This window comes from Columba livia, chromosome Z, assembly GCF_036013475.1.
Source record: "Columba livia isolate bColLiv1 breed racing homer chromosome Z, bColLiv1.pat.W.v2, whole genome shotgun sequence".
Classification (NCBI taxonomy): Eukaryota; Metazoa; Chordata; class Aves; order Columbiformes; family Columbidae; genus Columba; species Columba livia.
In genome coordinates, this window is record NC_088642.1 from 14,627,511 (window position 1) to 14,644,959 (window position 17,449).

Consider the following 17,449-nt stretch of genomic DNA (forward strand, 5'->3'; position numbering starts at 1 on the left):
TAAGACTAATTTCCAATAGATTTAGTTTCTGTTCTCTGCTTCTGACTCTTCTAATTATGAATCTCTCTGTTTTAGTCTTACTTCTTGGTGGGAAGAGGTCTCAGGAGTTGAGCCTCTGGCTTAGGAGTTCCTGCCAGCCCCCAGCTTGTTATCCCACCAAAACTCTGTGAAGATTTTGCTGTAACCTGCTGATCCTTGCATGGGAACAGAACTTGATGCTTAATTGCTGCTTCCAGGAAAAAAGTCTCTCAGCACTGTCCAATTACAATAGTGTTTCTGTGACAGAGCTCCTACAATCATAGAATATGCAACATAAACAAAAGGATAATAAAAAAAAGTGTTATTTTCACACCCGAAATGCAAAGTGACTTCAGCATCATACTGAGATTTATGTATATCACAAAAAGCTGTAAAATGAAGACCATAGTCTTTGGCCATCCTGCTGTGTTGTTGTCTCAGGACTATCTGACAGAATAAAATAAAGAACTAAAAATTCAGGTTTCATATTAAACTGTGCAATTACTTATCATTTTGCATCTCAACATATTGTTTTGCCAGAGTGTGAAATAACAGATATATAGTGCAGGAAAGGGTCATATACATGTGTATACTCACAGGGCTATGTAAAGACAGGATTATCCAGATGTACAGGCATGGATAAATGATTTGCTTAGAAACGAAGTCATTTAAAAGTCATGTACACAGTAGGATTCAAAATAGGCACACATGCATATTAGAGTGCTGGATTTTTTCCACATGTACGTAAAGAAATATTGTTAATTCTTAATCTTTCAAGAGACAAGGACTTTCACTGGAGACAGAAGCTGAGATTTGGGAACTCGTGATTGTTATGGTGATCCATCATATGCAGAGCCTGACTGAGACAAAATCCTGTATTAGCTTGAGTAATTCACTTCGGACTAAGTGAAATTCCCACTGCAGCTTCAAATGGAAGTCTTGAATATCCTTCTCTCACATTACTATTAATGCTCATCATATTAGGCAAGAATGAAGAGAAATATATATATATATATATATTTTAAATTCTATGTGTGAATCTCTATATGAGGTGAAGACACCTGATTTTTTTTTTGGTTTTATCGGACCTCAAAACAGGGAAATTTTAGATCTGAATTTCACTATGGACAGTGAATTGAAGTTCAGAGTGACCTTAAGAGACAAGGTTTTAGCTTTAAAACATCATGAGCAAGCCACTGTGGTGGTTTTGAAAAGATTACTGGCTTAACTAATTGTAATGGGAAATAATTTGGATCTCAATCCTTTTCAGCCTCAATCATCAAAGTGTGGGTCACCTTACAAATGGGAGATGTTAAAAAACAATAAGGACTTCGGACATGGTAAACCTGTAAATGATACGATTAAAGACAGCAAGATCAGAGTGCAACGAAGGGAAGCAAAAGTTACCCAAAATTCAGGAAATGTTTCTTCAGATTCAGATGCAGTACCACAGACCTTAAACTATACTTGCTTCTCATGTCCAGTAAATTGAGAAATAATGATAGCCCACTTCATACCACATACTTCATCCCAGCATAGTGGCCTCACTTGAAGAGCACTCTACTGTGAAATGGCTGCTCACTGTGATTTATTGTTTGAGATCAAACAGAAAACCTGAAACATTGAAATAACGACAAGGACTTAAGAGTCTAAAAAAGCCAGAGATCACAAAGTGACAGTCTGTATGGTGAAAACCAAAAGATGCAGTATTTCCGCAGCTCTTTCTAGATGCCCATCATCTTCATGGCAAGCTCACGTACTGTTGACAGTGGTCTGTTTCCAAACAAGTCATAATCAGCACCTTTGAAGGACAGCCTGTACCTGAAAAAGAAATGGACATCGATTTTCCATGCATAAATATGAAGTTCAAAATAATTAGTAATCTGAAGTTATTGTGGTCATTGGAGCGACTGCTTTCTGCTTTTTAAGAGCAGGTAGGGGATTCAACAGAAATGAGTCCGTTTTTCCATGAGTGAATACCTCTTTGTAAAGAGCAGAATAACTGTGAAAGAGAAGGTGATGGGTTCACCCCCTCCTGTCACCAGTGGTGTAAGGCACGGCCTCTTGACTGACAAGAGACCTGGACCCTGATCCTGAGAGGGTTCCTGATTCACAGGTCTCTTATACTCCAGCTGGAGAGCAGAAGCCGGAGCTTTGAAGCTGGCATGTAAAAAACCAAAAAAGGATCAAATCTAATCAAAGAGGTCCTTCATCTGTCTTAGAGTTTTCTCAGTCATACAGTGTCTAATTCATGCTTATAACAGTTACGCTAATTAACTACTCCCATCCTTTTTCTAACCAATTTGTATAATAAACTAATCCAACACAGGTTTCATATACAGGAAAGCCCTTAAATGTCTATAGGATTACCCAGAATATAAGGCAAACTAAGGTGTGGCCCAGTGTTTTTTGTAGCACTTCTTATGAGGCAACTTATATTTTTGTTAAATTCTAGTAGGTGATGCATTTGCTTATGTAGCTGGCATGGAGGCTATCAAAAGCAGGTCTTATTCACACTGAACTCCGAACTAAACAGGAATGAAAATTCAGGATAAAACCAGAAAAGCAGCCAGTGGGGCACAGAATTGATGGCTAATTTGGCCAAGGTCCTGATCTTTCCAAGCTCACTTTCCTTTTATCTTTCAGTCTCTGACATCTCACAAGTAGAAGTTTTTTTAAGCATTACTTCTAATCTTGTACAATTAAAGGTTTGCAAGAGATCAGATACCAATTAAGTTTATGTACAGATATAACACCTTTGCTCGCTGATTCCACTTGAATCCTTCAGTTCACAGAACCACAAAATGCACGTACCTAGTTTATTTGCATATTATTTTAATCACAGTAATATTAGGACCTGAACACAGTTTTCACAGAAACTGCTTATATACTCTTGTCAAGCAACCACCTCTCCAAACCATCCACAGTATGAAAATGCAATGCAGCATATTTTTCATATTGCTGCCTTTTTTTTTTCTTTTCCTTCTGTGAACTCTTCATATGAAGTTTGCATAGACAAACTGATTTGCCAGAAGTAGTGTGAACAATTAAAACAAAAAAGGCTGAATTTGATACGACTTACAAATAGTTTGTGAAGAGAAAGGAAGGTGAAATACAGTTTTGTGGAGTCATTTTTGTGTTCAGCGCCTCTTCATGCAGACTTGCATAGCTACTGTCAGTGATTCAGCACCAGTTGTTAATTTCTACCTAGTGTAAATTACTTTGAAGATGTTTTTCTAAAAGATTGTGTGCTACGACACTTACTGTATTTCCTGTTTCCTAGTCTGACCTAATTTTACTTGCAGTGAGCTTCAAGCTATGATTTATGTTACTGTCAGACTTAGGAAATCAATTGCCTCAAACTGAATTATCTAAAACCAGTGTGTTGTAAATTCCAAGTGAACATTTGCAATTGTTTTCTTTTCATTAGCTGCTCAAACCTATTATTCCCCTGGTATGCAAATCATTTGTAATGGGCTGCTAAATGTATTTGCTAATTCATTCACTCTCAGCTTAAGCAATGTTCTTCAGCAAATCCAATAGATGAAGCATTAAAAATAAACAGAAAAGGTCTTCGATAGCATTGACTTGGGCCTCGTATAAGAACAATTTGGATACTTCAGGCTGGAAACATGCATTTTGTTACAGAAGCTGATCGTTCCCTGCTGTAACTCATGCTAGCAATTTCTTTCAGATGTGTCCTCATGTGAACACTCTCCTCAATCATACTGCAGCTCTGTGGAGCCCATATTTCCTCCCGAAAGGCGTCTGTCTTTGACACACTGTCACGCATTAGCTATCAGGAAAGTAGTCAAAATCATGTGGTTTACACATGCTTATAATGACATGCCCCAAGTGTGTCAGCTGGTACCATCTGCAGTGCCTGGAGCAGTGTCTGGGAGACTGTGACAACTCAATTGCAGGCTGGGATTTTGAAAAACAGTGGATAATTACTATTCCCTCTTAGGCGAGAGGACCTCTATGTGCAGCGTTAGGGAGGCCACATCTGTTACAACTATTACTAAGTCTCTGCTGATTATCAATATTGCAATAAAAATAGTCATCAATCTGGATAAAAACCACAATTCCTTTTCAGCTCCAGCCCACTGATCCGATCAAGTTGTAGCTAGTAAATTGATGCTATGTCACTCTTGCCTTTTGTGTGCTTCTCTTCATACTCTGATTGTTTTTGGAAACCATGCAGTACCCTGGCCCAAACAAATACCTGTCAGTAAAATTTTATAAGAAGGCAAGAAAGAGATCTGTAGCTGCTCTTGCAGAGAGGAGTTGTGTATTTGAGAAGAAAACCAAATTCTGAAATCCTGGTTCAATAATTTTCTATAAAGCCACTGCTTTCAACTAAGCCTGCCTTTTCCTTGCCTTGGATAAGATCTTATCTCTTAATTATCAGGCTGATAATGGCTAGTTTGAGCTGCCTGTGTTTTGACTGTGCAAATTCAAGCCTGATTTCAATTGTTTTCATTTTATCTTAACCTAAGACCTTACTGGCCATTCACATCTCTATCTGGGGTCTAAGTGCTAAGCATGAGGTTTGACAAACGATGCAATTCTTCACTCTTTTTGTTCAGCACTGATATGTGGAGACAATGCTGTGAGTGCTAAAAGAGATAGATACCCCAAATATTGTTACTGTTAGAATTTAAATATTGGATGTGATACGGATTTCTTCATAGCTGGTTCAGCTAGTCCTGCATCTTATCTTAAACCTACCATAAATAACATGTCAAACTAACAGGAACGAAATCTGACCTCTTGGGACCATGATAGAAAGTGCATCTTGAAAAGGCCAGTGATTAAAAACATGCAACAGAACTTCTTACATGATATGATTCTGCACTACCTTAAAACTGCTAATTCCTGAAGAAAGGTCTTCAGTGCCATATCAGATATATTAAAACAATGCTTGCCGCAGCGTTCCAAGTTTTGTTTTCTTTATACAGTCTAACAACAGACATAACAACAGATAAATATCAAGAGAAATTTGTTAATATTGCATTATTGGCAGACAAAAAAAGATCATTTTACATTGGAATGCTGAACTCCTGCCAACCACTACCAAGTGGATAGCTCTGGTTTAGAACTTACTGCTAATGAGAAAAAATATATGTGCTGCACAAAAATAGAAATAATCTGAAGGTATTTGAAAAGGCTTAGGTTCTGATCTGAGACTGCCTCAAAAATCAGCCCTGCCGACAGAATTTGAAAAATACAGCTTGTGTAAAGGCAGTAGCATTTAATTTTTCCATAGTCCTTTACCCCTCTGCAGTGCTTGGTGAAAAAGAACCACAACCAAGCTGGTAAATACTACTAGTCTAACTTAGAGATACAGAAGCAAACTCATACAAAGAAGGAGCGCCTTAACGCAGGCCACCCAGAAGATGGTCAGATACCAAAAATGATGGGTTGGGAAGACACAACATAAAGTAATAGGGATGTTTTGAGAAGCATGACGGTCTGAGATGGAAAATTAGTTTCAATGTGTATAATTAAAGGCTCAAAACTATTTAAACATGCCTTTGCGGATGAAAAATGTTATAACACCATGATTTTTATGTTGCTGCAAATATGTTGGGGCAGTGAATAGGAGGTCTTATATGCAGAGAAATTTTAATAGTGTGTGGACCAAGTAATCGCTGAGATACATGCTCATGATGCTCCTAAGAAGCCTGACCTTGCCTGGATGCTGACGGTCCTTCAGACAACAGACTTGGCCTTCGTGGCCCTCTGTTTAAGTGAGGATCTAGGAGACCTGCTGAGTTCATGTAAGACTGATGTCTGGAAAGGGAAGAAGTACTCTGGGAAGTCTGTGTTACTACCCCCTTCCTGTGGGGGTCTGTTCCTGTGTTTAGGGAGGGAAACTGTCCGCCTTGCAGCTCACAACAGGTTTTTTACAGCACATCCACTGAATTTCAGCCCTTTTTGGTGGTGGCCTTCAGGGAAAGGGGTGCCACGACTAAAACACAGGACTTGATCTGCTGGGATTCTCCTGATTTCACAAAGTAGCTTTTCTGTATCAAGTTATAGACAGAACTGTGGATTAGGCACACATACCATGAAGGCTAATGCAGGTATGTCCATGTACAAACAGGAATAAGTTAATTTCCCTGCCTCTGTGAGGTCATGGGTAAGACTGTCACATTGGTACTGTGTAAACACTTTCCTCTATGTGCCATTTCCATGGCACGCACACACACACACACAAAACAGATGAAGTAGATGCATTTTACAGCAACAAATGTATGGACTGAATAATGAAGGGCCTGAGCCCACCTCTTGCCTGGGATCTTCAGCCAGGAGACTGGAACAGCTCACTCAGAGTGATCTCATTGTGTGGAGTAAGAATACATGTTACAAATTATTAGACTTTTGCTGCTTTTTTATTCTGTTTTCTTCAAGCCACTGAGGGTGGAAAATGGAAACAAAAGGCAGATTTTGATTGAACTGGTAAATATGGATGTGGCTGGAGCCAGGAAGAATACATTAGAGAAGTGATTGATGGCCTTGATTATGGTCAGTGTAGTGAGAACACTGTCTTTCACTGCAGCTGCAGACTGCAGCTTACTATTCCCTTGCTTTCTGCTTGGCACAACTAGTGTTTTTTTCTAAACTGGACTGCAGAGACAAGTGAAGATAGAATTGTAATCATCCTGGTTTTGCTAATGGTCAGTTGGCATTTATACTCTTAAATTCTTGTGTCAAAGACACATCTTCACTGAAGTTCAACATACTCACATGGTGGATCCAGATGGCAATACTTATTTGACCGTATTTGTGTTTTGTTTTGTTTTATATTACTCCAGAAAAAAAATCAAGATTAATTTCTATGGATTCAAAGGATGATATTTTCTGATCCACTGTTATAACAAAATTTGATTTGTGTTAAATTAGCTGCTTTACTATTTACTTGAGGTTTTCAGCTAACAGGACTCTAATATAACAGTTTAAAAGAACCTTCTGCGTATATCTGCTCGTGTGTCTCCAAAATGTCTAATGCTGGAACTCTGTACTGTAGGATAATATTGCTGAATGATGGGAATTCTCCTATGGGAGTCTGGCTAGTGAATGTGACAGACTGGAGGATATTGCCTATCTCCTCAGACGAATGCATGTGTCTAGCATATAGTCAGCCAGTGAAGGTCACAGGCAGGCAGACTAGATGGGGGAGAGAAAGCACAAGATGACAATACCAAGAACAGCAATAGCAAGGCACATGTATGGCTCTTTGTTTGTCTTTGCCAGCTTGAATGCCAATAGCACCAGAAGGAGGTGGCTGTAAGAGCAGCTTTGGTGAGGACAGGGAAAGAGGGGATGAAGGCTTTTGTGGAAAAAGGGAGGTAGCCAGCATGTCTGAGCGGAAATAACAGGGTAGAGAAACTAGGTTAGGTTTAGCAAGAGGAGCTGCACAGCACAATGTCTTCAAGACTAGGACATTAGACCTCTTTAGAGCCTACTGAGGAAACAGGCCAGTATTTAGAGAGGGAGATGCCACAGCCAGAATAAGAAAGATGGCTTTGGCAGCAGCATCCTGACAGTCCAGCAATGGGAGAAAGCGGTCCTGTGAGAAGGATTGCAGTAGCTGAATAGGAAAGTGATGAGGTGTGTGTGAGTGGTTTGGCTGCAGGTATGGAAATGAAAGGCTAGATGGCTAAAATACTCTAGCAGGTGTGGCTTATTTACACCATCCTCTCACACGAGGTGAGTTGGGAATCCACAGAAAAGGATTGAAGCTCAGTGAGGTAGGGACAAACACACTGCAGGAGGTTTGCGCCAGATATTGTGTTGTGCTTTTGCTTTTTCTGTCAGTGAAGGCCATCCACAGGGAAGGAGTCATTTGGGACATTTATCAAACTGGGGGCACTCAGTCAAACACTTTATAGCCGTTCAGGTCATTCACTAGGCATGCCCACCTCCTTCATCCTGTTGATGCAATGTCACATTCATTACATTGTGGTGCAAAAGAAGCTCCTTATTATTTGTATAAAACACATACAAGCTAACCTTGCAGTGTCATAGTATGTATCTGACATTTGCACGTTATTGCTGTGACCTGATACTTGTGTAACTAGAGGATGAAAATGCTTTGCTTTATCTGAAGTGGATTTTCCATGTAATGACTATATAACTAAATTAGGGATGGATAAAGCTGCTGAGATTTAATATGAGCTCATAGCAAAAAATGTGTTTAAATAAACTTCATGTTCAGATAGGTCTTGACAACTGGCAAAAGTGCTATTTCTCATTCTTTGCTAAGATATGAACTCATTACACATAAACAATCCCTGCAACACATGCAGAAAATGGCATAAAAAAACCCTTTCTGATATCTCTGGTTGTCAAGTGTTAGACGCAAGGCTAATGAGCTTTGATCCAAGCACCAGCCAACTTAATTCTCTCAATTATGTTGGCTGAATAGGGGTATTTATTAGGTTTCCCCACACGTGCTTGCTGTGGCACAAAGGCAATGAATCATTCCTATGCCACAGTAACAAAGCTAGGCTTGATTCTGCCCGCCATGAACCAAAGCTCTGACTCTTGCTCTGCAGGAAAATCTCAGGACACAGCATTGGTCCCAAAAGCAGGTGGCCAGGGAGGGCCACACCTGAGGAGACCTTGTGCAGGTAATGGTCTGGTTTGCAAAGAGAAATAAACTTGACTTACTCAGGCTACCAGCATTGCTGCCACAAGCCTAACTTTTGTTCTGGTAAGGAGGGAGATGCAATGGAACCTGGCCTTATATTTGAATCATGATGATTTTTTTTCTAGGTATGGATTTGACACCTTAGGCAAGACTGCTCTGTGATCCATGCTGCACGTTTGTTAACTGTAGCAGCAGTTTCTACTCTGCTGTATTGGTGATGTGCACAGACCTGTCACTGATCGGAAGTCAAAGCAGATGCTGCAATCCAAGTCCACAGAGAGGGGAAAAGTGGAGAGGAGACTGTTACCCAGGGCCACCAAGAAAGAAGAGGCAGAAATGGCTTGTGTGCCCCAAGACTACCTTCTGAGGGGCTGGAGAGGACCCCAGATCAGGAGGTTATGAACCATCCTAATTAATACAGAGTATCAAGCTCAGGTGATTTGCCAGTACCTGCAACCCATGCCTTCATGGGTTTGCATGAGCAGGTTCATTGTTGACGTAAGAATCTCAAAAAACAGTCCTTAGTAACTGGTGCAGTTTCTAACTTTCACTCAGCTGGCTTGTAATTTTGGTTTTATAAAAGCAAGTGTGCTTTTGGAGTCCAGGACACACAAAATAAACAAACTGTTACTTGAATCTCTGCATATTTGTAACTCTTCACAGAGCAATGTCATGTCTTGGGGGTGGAATGCCTAATCCAGCCTTGAGTCTCTCTTCTTTTTTTTTTCTCAGCTTCTGTCAACTGTGTTTCCTTAACATTATTTCAAGATCATTTAGCTACATAATTCATTAGACTGCAAAATCCTGCTAGTCTAGCAGGGCATTTCCCAAGCCATTAGACACGTCCATGTGTAAGTTTGCACCCACTTGATGTGCCAGCTACAATTCACAATGATAAAGGTTTATTGGAAGCTTTTCAACTATATTCCATTAATCAGATTCAAGACAAAATCTTTCTCAGACTGTCTCAAACAGACTTTACGAACAGCATGTACCATGCAGCATGATTCTCCACCAGGTAGGAAACCTCTGATATAAAAAAAGCTCATCAGCAAACCATACTGTTACAAATGTTTCTCCTCAACACTGAGGAGATAAAAAGCAGACCCTAAGGATTTTCAGGACCAGTCTATCCCAGGTTACAGTCTCTAGCCTCCACATTTTCACAGTATTTCATGGAGTTTTATCAGTACAGTATGACATAATAAATATGACCTCTAGTAAGAGACATAAAGCTAAAAGTCCATGTAATTTTTCAACAATTAGTCAGGGAGAATCAAAGGACAGGACTTCACAAAAAAAAAAAAAAAAAAAGAAAGAAACAGCATAACAGGCCAAGTATAGAAGAATCAGACAATATTTCACCTGGGTAATTCCCCTGGAGGAGGCAGGTTAAAGAATTATGCAGCCATTGAGAGAAAGACGCCATATCTGTCCACATACTTAAGATCTTTCTAAGACCACAGACTAGACACTTTTACAATATCCTAAGCTTGACAGCAGGCCTAATGTCTTTAATACTGAAATATTGTTTAAAAAAACAACAGAAACTGCAAAAAACAAAAGCAGGGGATTCTACAGCTTACTCATTAATTTCATGAGACTCGTCAATTTCTAATTGCTTAGGGTTGTGTATGGAGACAGGGAGGAGTCTCAATCATCTCTCATCCATCCTTATCAAACTGTAGGCAAACCAGCCAAGTTTTGGTCTCTGAAAGGAGTAAGATTTGAAAAATAAACTCTCTGAGTGATGGTTCAAATTTTCCATTCAAATGTACTGTGAATCTTCAGAGTTTTATGTGAGACTGCTTCAGAATGCAAGAAATTCAAGCCAAAAACAGGGAGACACACTGAAACACAGTGAGACTTGGCAGTGCATTGGCTCTGCTGGGGCAGGAACAAAGGCTCAGCTAACAGCATATGCTATCTATTAAACTTTGTTCTTTGTGTGTGTAGACAGAGAGAGGCGGAGAGTGACAGAGGTAAGAACTCCAGCTCTCTCTTCTTGGTTTCAGACAAAGCTTTTGCCTATATTATCTGATAGCTGAAAGAGTCTGGAGACAGCTAGACATTTTGGAGACTCACTTCAAAAAAGCAAACTTTTAATTAGTACCCTCTTTGCTTTGCAGGAATCTTATTCATTGACCACAATCTAAACAGATTCATTAAAGCATATGTGAAAGCAGACACTATTGCAGCAATTGTCTGCTTCGTTATTGAAGAAGAAACCCTTTTTTTCAAGCCAGGAGAATTTTTGTTGTTAGGAGACAGATGATGTTTCCAATTAAGCAGTTCACCTGCATCCTGGAAACTCATGGGTAACCTAAATGAGAATGACAAAGATTCCTCAGATCGTCCATGGAAAAGATAATGGGTAGGCAAAACCTTGGAAGAAAGCCAATGAGCTCAACAGTGCTATAGCCAAGGATGACCAACAACGGAGATCTGGTTCAGTGTTCTTTTCTCAGGGAATAAAATCATCTCTCCAACTGTAAAGCAACAAGAGTTTAAGATACATGTGACAAAAGCAAAACAGCACATATTGTTTTGAAAATAAAACCTAAAATCCTGGTCTAGTAGGAGGCAATGGTAAAACTACCTCTGATTTCAGCATTGCCAAGATTTCACCCTTAGCTTCAGAAGGTTAAGGCTTAGACAGTGGGTAGTGGGGTCTGCCTGATCGAACCCTGAAAAGTTGCCTCCTTTTCTCCCTTTTGTCCCCTGACCTTCTGAGGGCAACTATGGATACCAGAAAAATCTGAAGAAAAATCTGTAGAAAAATCTACGGACACATAAGAAAATCTGAAGAAGTGGCTGATACACCAGAGGGTCATGCTGCCATCCAGATGGACCTTGACAGACTGGAGAAATGAGCTGACAGAAACCACATGAAGTTCCACAAGGAGAAGTGCAAGGTCCAGCTGGGGGCTGACCAGCTGGAAAGCAGCTTTGCAGAAAGGCCTAGGGGATTCTGGTGGACAATAAGTTGCCCATTAGGCACTGATGCACCCTTGCAGCAAAGAATATCAACACCATCCTGGGCTGCATTAGGAGGATTGCTACCAAGTCAAGGGAGTTGATCCTTCCCTTCTACTCAGCACTGGTGAAACATATCTGGAATACTGTGTTTGGTGCTGGGCTCCCCAGGCTGAGTGAGACATGGAGCTACTGGAGCAAGTTCAGCAAAGGGCCACTAAGATGGTTCAGGGACTGGAGTATCTGATGTACAAAGGGAGGTTGAGAGAGATAGGAACGTTCAGCCTTGAGAAGAAAAGGCTTAGGGGCTACCTTATTAATATAAATAAATGTATCATGAAAGAAATAAAGAGAATGGAGCCAGAGTCTCCCCAGTGGTGCCCAGTGACAAGACAAGAGGCAGGAAATTCTATTTTAACAGAATAAAAAAAAAAATACCTGAAGGAGGTCAAACACTGAAACGGGTTTCCCAGGGAAACTGTGAGTTTCCATCTTTGGAAGTGTTCAGAACTTGACAGGGTCCTTGGCAACCTGCTCTCAGTGGCCCTGCTTTAGCAGGGGGGTTAAACTCGGTAATCTTCAAAGGTCCTTTCCAACCTCAACTCTTTTATGAATCCTTGTAAATTCAGTAGCTGCACCACCACTACCATATGCAGGCATCTCTGGGCTTGTTTGTCCAAGGTGCTGAGCAACTGACTAATGAATTTCTCTTGTAAAAGGCTGATTTTTAGGAAAAGAGTTCTGCCAGGTGACAAACTGAGTAGGCCAGAAAAGAAGAAGCTCGATATACCTATTGAGCCACGTGGTAAATTATGACAGATCATCCAGAGTACCCAGAGAACTGTTTTTCCATTTCTTTGGCAACATTTGTGATTTTTGAAATATGATTTCCATACTGAAGTGAAAATGAAACTGCCCACTGTGGGCACAGGCATTCTGCGGCACCACAGACTACGGGGGACACAGGAGATACTCCTTAATTTGGGCTGGAATTAGAGTGAAATGCTACACCTCAGGCAGATCAAGAACTCGGATTTCTTCTCCTGTAGGCCATAGTGATACTCTGGAGAAAACCAAGGAGAAAACATTAATTTGGTGTTTTATGAATGTTCCAGACAGAAGTTTTATGGAGACACTTCCCAAAATATCATTTTGTTTGGGGGGAAAAAAATTCTAAGCAGTTCCAGTTAACATAGTTAACATAGAACTGCCTCTCAGAAAAGGAGATAGTGAGATTGACAAGCAACTGTTAACTTCCTGACTGAAGTAAGACAAAAGATAGACATCATCTCCAGTTATTGAACAAAATTACACCAGCATGTCATAAAAAAATGCTTTGAGGTTTTTAATATAAACAAGTGCGTGTAGTTTATACACGAATGTCAGACATGGTAAAGCAATCTTGAACAAATACTTACTGCACTACATCTGCTAGAAATTGTTGTAATTACTCACTTAGAAAACTCTGAGTATGCATCTCCACAAATGTCTGTTCTTAATGGATTACTTCAGTCCACACAGCTCTCCATGGTCTATGCAGCCAAGTCTAGATGAGGCTACTATGCATCCAGCTTTTCCAGACATGGCTCTCTTTTCCATTCAGAAATTAGGTATTTCTTTTTGGTTTTAGATGCCTGGTTGGATCATGGGCCACCATATTGCTGAAAATCTTGGAGAAACTGAACATACTGCTTATGCTACATGGATAAGTCCATCAGTTCATGCCTCAAATGGAACAGGCACACTAAGGCCCATGCTTCTAGACAGCACTGGACTCACCACACACATCCACAGGTATTTCTGTCATGGGAATCCCAGATGTGGCGCCTTGGTACCTCAGTTACTTCCAGTGCCTTATCTTGCTTGTGTATGGTGCAGGTCTCGCTGTTCCCCACCACAGCACACAGTGGGGTCACGGCTGCCTTCAGTGGGAGAACTGATGTGTCCTATTCATTATGCTACCCTGCTTCAAAGGGTGCCTAAATTCTTCTCAGGAAATTGCTCATAAAGCATATTAAAGACTATAACTTGCCCACGGGGGTAAATTGATCCTTAACATTGTCATTTTGTTTATGCTTCAAATCACGCATGTGATTCTTTATTTCTCTTCCTGTCCAAAAGAATTTTGATGTACCCATTGTTCATGTAGATGTCTAATTTGCCCATTATACATTATATAAACAGGGTTGTTTTATTGGTTGTAAATGTCTCGTTATTCAGTTTTATGTTCCTGTGCTTTTGTTTTGTGGGAAAGGCCACTTTTCTTACAGCACTAATTATTTTGTGCACTTCTGTCATGCTATCACTTATTTTTCCTCTCTGTTCTAAGCATCTCTAAACTTTCCACATTCTCCTTGCACAGAAGCTATTTCTGTTCCTCTAATCTAATTTATTTCATATATTTCCCCAGACCCTTAATAATTCTGCAGTACTATTTTCAAGCTGGCCAGGAAGGAACAGAGAGGACATGTCACTGGTTTATATGATTACATTATATTATTTTCAGTATTGTTTTCTGTCCTTTTCCTGCTGCATTCTAACAGTTTCCCAACACTTTTGCTGCACACAGAACAGATGGTTTGGCTAAGACATCTGCTGTGACACTTTTTTCTCTGTATGGTTGTGATTGATTTAAAGCCAAGAAATATTCTGTTTTTTCCTTCCAACTTGCATTAATTTGCCTTTGTCTGTGAAGACTTTAGTCTGCCATCAAGCTACTTAGCTTTCTGTACTCCAGCAGAAGCTCCTCACAGACTTCTCTCAATTGGACTATCTTATGTATGTCAATGTCATTTCCAAATCTTACCTCCTTACTGTGTCGCTTGTTTTCTAAAATCGTCTTTCTTGAAAAGCAGAAATTTTGTCCCCATCTCAGTTTCTTTGAAATTATCTGAACTAGCAGAAGCACCCCATACAGTGCCACAGACACAGTAACTTAGTGTGACAATCTTTTTCCTGAAGGTGGAGTGAAAGAGAAACAACAGTCAGCAGAAATTAGGCAATTGTGATACACTGACAAATCTTATCTCAGTTCAGCCTGTGGAGTTTTAGACTCTGGTTCTGGTTTTCTCATGGGGATGAGAATTTTTCCACCCTGTTCCACAAAACAGAGGGGAAGATCTTTGCTTCCCAGCAGGAGAGAGACTGTGGGAACTGGAAACAACCTCACACAGGATTGCCAGGAAGGATGTCACTCTCAGAGCTACAAAGTCCACAAGCAGTATTAAATCTGAAGAGATTTGTGTTTTACATTAAGAGGAATTGTGGGTACACGGAAACTTAGAGATTATGATGGAGATACAGAAATAAGAGACAATATGTGGTGATAAGTGAGGGGCAGAGTGGTGAAAGAGGAAGGGAAACTGCCCATCACTTGCATTTTACATGTCCAGTTGGACTTGTTCCCTTCTGAGATATGCAACTAGAGTTTCTCTTTATTTCCTTGCTTTTGATTTGCCTAAATGAGACATGATAAAATGACTTTGTCCCTCCCAGTGCAAGCAGTTCATTCTACAGCTCCCTCACTTATTCCACTAGAAGGTGAGATGGGAGGCAATCCCAAAGCAAGCTCCAGCTCCTGGCACTGCTCCACTACCCTGAGCTCCTCTCCAGGCTCTCTGACCATGCACACCAGCCATTGTCTCTGTCTCCCAAGAGTTCAGATACTGCTCCAGGTGAGTATTCCCAAGTAGGACTGGCCAGGTGACAATAGGGGTGGGTAAGGAGCAAGACTTTGCATGGGTGTGGTAAGGAGCAACACAGACCTGACTTTTTTATTCCATGTTACGAACAAAACGTACATTGCCATTCAGGTCTCCAGGATAATCACTGATTTCAGCCAAGTCTTGGTTAGGATTTTTCATATTACATGACATAACCTGTTTCTGTCATTGGAGTAAATAATGAAAGGTTTTTAGACTTCAGCACAGCAAAGTTGCTTATCTCTGAATATTATGATAATTTACCCATTGCAAACATAATTGCTGGGAGTTCAATCACATCATTTCCTAATTCCTTTAAATCTCTGAATGCCTTCAGTCCCACCCTGGAGACTTTATTGCTATTTCACATTTCTTCCATTTTACATTTTGACCTCAGACTCTGGCATATATTGTAACTTGGTTACTTGGATCATACTAGATATTTCCCTGGTACATCAGTGATTGACTTCAGCAAATGTTTTATCAGAGTTAGGATGAGAACAGAAAAATTACAGTATCCAAATACTGAGATCAGTTGCCTCTGCTCAAACCTCTTTAGCATCTGGGAGTAAAATATGTCTCTGTGTAATCTGTTTCCCATTGTGGTTTTAAAGGTCTGCAACATTTTTATAGGCTCAAGGACCAAAGTAACTCAAGACTAAACTGTGTTGGCTCACCCTAGGGTAACCCCTATAAATGACAAACAAATCAGCATTTCACAGTTAAAAAACAACACCAAGTGTTCTACAAAATCCCCCAGAAGTTTACTGCTGTGATGCTAACAATGCTAGACATTAAGGCAAGGAATTTCCTTTTTGCATTTCAAGAGAAAAAACACCACAGCTGTTTCTCAGTGGATTCCCAGCCAAGTTGAAAAGGTCACTGACCCAGCCATGATGTAACACCAAGTACTGTGAATGGTGACTCCCCAAGCAGTGTTTCTCCAGAGCACTATCCAATAACAATTTTCACCCCACAAAGTACTTATCTACCGCACTCCTTGCACTAAAACCTAGCCTAAAAAAGGGTGTCAAGGCTCTTTGGTCTTCTACTGGTTGAACTATCTTCAGCAAGTGTTTATTAACAGACTGGCAGGAATAGGGAAAAATTTGTCCTGAAAATGATGTGCCTTAACTTAACGTACTAGGTAGTATGAATGATGAAGAAAAAAATAATATCTTAGCCTCATCACTCATTGTATAACCTATGGTGTGCTTGATTGGTAACTATAAGGTCAGTAATTTCATATTCCCAGTAAAACATCAATGTTACCACATGGCCTAAATGGGAAAGGCACAGGCCAGGGGCCAGAGAAGCTTTGATGCTGTGACTCACGTGGTGGGGCAGTAATGGAGGCCCTGCAAGTGAATGTGTCGGCAAAAACCTGCATGCAGGTCACACTCTCCCCGCTGGTTGGGCAGAAGCTGCACCAGGTGAACCAGGTAACCTTCTCATTTCCAAGATGTTGGGGAAAACTGGAGGCCAGGGAGGGCCTGTGCAGCAGAGGAAAGTTTACCTGGACAGCCAACAGCATTCACAGAAGTTTCCCCCACCTGCACCAAACTGGCACCCATGGAGAAGTGGCTTTCTGGGAGGGGAAGCACCTGAAAGCAGTGCTGGGAGCTAGTGAGAGAGGATGACCAGGCTAACGCCTCCTTTGACTGGACAGCAAATAAGCCATCTGTAGTTATTTCTCCTTGTTTACTAGGCAGTGAGAAAAATCTGACTGTGTTTACAGAATGAATATTTCCCAATAGGTGTTCTCCTTTTAACATGTAGTTGTTTACGCAGCCTGCATATCGAAGGGTTAAATGATTGCATTCGTGAGTGGGCATCTACAGCCATGCATAAGATAACTTGGGACCTAGTCCTAGATGTATGGTTAGATTCAAGATGTTTAAGCCATTTAACTTTACCTCATCCTTAACCTTAACTATTGCATGTGATAGCTTCTACTTCTGCAGCACTGGTCCTTCATATACCCCAACACAGTGATTTTTGGGGTGCAGTGGCAGGTGGGCAAGCAGGTGTGTTTCAGACCTCACTGTAATACACCAGTCTGCATAGAAAAGTGAGAAAACAGACACTTTAATAA

General features: G+C 40.6%; 1 long non-coding RNA gene across 1 annotated transcript in view; it reads right to left on the reverse strand.

Annotated features, from left to right (window-relative positions):
* Window positions 1-1,057: 1,057 nt before the first annotated feature.
* The window catches only part of LOC110365781 (uncharacterized), a 142,681-nt gene continuing 126,289 nt past the window's right edge, over window positions 1,058-17,449 (reverse strand). Inside the window, exon 3 of the long non-coding RNA XR_010469106.1 lies at window positions 1,058-1,839. This is a non-coding gene — a long non-coding RNA (uncharacterized LOC110365781). The remainder of the gene's footprint in view (window positions 1,840-17,449) is intronic.